The sequence below is a fragment of the Chrysochloris asiatica genome, unplaced genomic scaffold (assembly GCF_000296735.1).
Source record: "Chrysochloris asiatica unplaced genomic scaffold, ChrAsi1.0 scaffold00207, whole genome shotgun sequence".
Lineage (NCBI taxonomy): Eukaryota > Metazoa > Chordata > Mammalia > Afrosoricida > Chrysochloridae > Chrysochloris > Chrysochloris asiatica.
The window spans coordinates 2142387-2144591 of record NW_006408725.1 but is presented as its reverse complement, the minus strand read 5'-3'; the positions used below and the strand labels follow the sequence as shown (position 1 = coordinate 2144591).

The 2205-nt window shown below is 38.1% G+C and overlaps 1 pseudogene; it reads right to left on the bottom strand.

Annotated features, from left to right (window-relative positions):
* Nucleotides 1-1141: 1141 nt before the first annotated feature.
* LOC102842425 lies at nucleotides 1142-1827 on the bottom strand (annotated as a pseudogene).
* Between the last annotated feature and the right edge of the window lie 378 nt (nucleotides 1828-2205).

Below are 2205 nucleotides of genomic sequence, written 5' to 3'. Positions count from 1 at the left end.
CCAAGACAGATTTATTTATTCCTCCAGAAGACAATAATATATTTGATATTTTCATCAAAGTCATAATTCAAATGCATCAATTCTTCTGTTAATTGTCCAGTTTTCACATGCATATCAGGTGGTTGAAAATATCATGGCTTGGGTCAGGTGAACCTTAGTCCTCAAAGTAACAGCCTTGATTTTCAGTACTCTTAAGAGGTCTTTTGTAGCAGATTTACTAATGTAACATGTTGTTTGATTTCTTGACTGCTGCTTCACTGACCATTGATTGTGGAGCCATAGAAAATGAAAACCATGACAAATTCAATATTTTCTCAGTTTATCATGATGTTGATTACTGATCCATTTGTGAAGATTCTTCTTTCCTTTATGTTAAGGTGTAATCCATACTGAAGGCTGTAGTCTTGGATCTTCATTAGTAAGCGTTTCAAGTCCTCGTCTCTTTCAGCAATCAAAGTTGTGTCATCTGCATCTTGCAGGTTGCTGTTTTTCCTCCAGTCCTGATGCTGCATTCTTCCTATAGTCCAGCATCTTGGATTATGTACTCAGCATGGTTGTTTTTATTTTAAAGTGCCACTGCATCAGTTTTGATTCATAGTGACCCTGTATAGGGTTTCCAAGGAGTGACTGGTGGGTTTGAACCGCCAATGTTGTGGGTAGCAGTCTACTGTTGATCCTACAGTGCCACACCAGGACTCCATTTACTCAGCATACAGATTGAATAAATATGAAGAAAGGACGCCACCTTCGTGTACACCTTTCCTGATTTTAAGCCATTCAGTATCCCCTCGTTCTCTTTGAATGACTGTTTCATGGTCTATGTAGCGGTTCTGTATAAATACAGTTAAGTATTCTGGAATCCTTATTCTTTGTAATGTTATCTATAATATGTTACGATCCACATGTGTATTGACTATACAAATGAACGCCTTTGTATAGTCAATAAAACACAGGTAAATATAGTTCTTAAATTCTTTCTTTCATCCAAGATCCATCTGATATCAGCAATGATATCCCAAGTTCTGTATTCTTTTCTGAGATCAGCTTGAATTTCTGCAGTCTCTGTCAACAAACTGTCACAACTATTTTTTTCCCCCAACAAATAAGAACTTTCTATTTGTCACCATTAAAAGTCTGAATTTTAAACAGATTCTTGAACTGGTGGTTCATAGCCATCAGCTCGTTCAACTTCAGCACCTGTCTCATCTCCAGTAGCTTTTCTAGAACTACTGCCTTCACCATGAAGCTCCATGAGTTTTCCCAGTTCAAACTTGGGCTTCTTCAGCATTTTCACTTTCCTAAAAAACACATCATGGAAAGGGTAAATAGACTGACAAGCCTTCTCTATGTCCTTTCTAATGCTATCTGGAATCAGTTTATTGACCACCTCTGTCATTTGTCTGCACCTCATTCTCTTCCAGCTTTGATGGACCTGTTGGTGCTGAGCATAAGATGTCTTCTGAATCTGATTGTGCATTTTTCAGTAAAACCAACACAGAACAGGCAAAGCAAATAACTATCTGTATTCTTGACATCAACATGAGCTTCAATCACGGTCTGCCATTTTTTGACCATGGAGCATATTTTGTCACAGGTAAGATCCATGCCACGGAAGTTGGTCAAGCAGTTTTTGCCCAGAACATCCTCAGTAATTAGCTTGAATTTTCTAAATGCAACTCCATCGTTCTGCAGATCAGCAAGACTCACTTCAAAAACATGACCCTTGAGTCCATCAGATGCGATTTTGGTTCCTTGAGTCCTTGTGACTAGTGTTCTCCCAATATTTCTTATATTGAACATAGCTGGTGCCTTTACATCATACCAATCTTTCTTAGAAAATGGATCAACCACTTTCTTCTTGGCTCCTTTTTTTTTTTTTGCCACTTTTGCAAGGCGCTTGTTCTTGCCTACCACCATGGTGCTGCTCAGAGAGCCAAAAGGCTATCACAACAATTTTTGAATTATTTTCAGCAAACTATTACTTGTTTATTGTCCAATAATTTCCTCATTCTGTTGGATCACCTTTTTTGAAATGGGCACAAATATGGATCTCTACCAGTTTGTTGGTCAGGTCTCTCAAATTCCTTAGTATAGATAAGCAAGTGCTTCCAGCCATGAATTCACTTGTTGAAACATCTTAATTGCCATGAAGTCTTGTGTTTCCCCCAATACCTTTTGTGTATCTTAGGTATTGGGTATCATCCT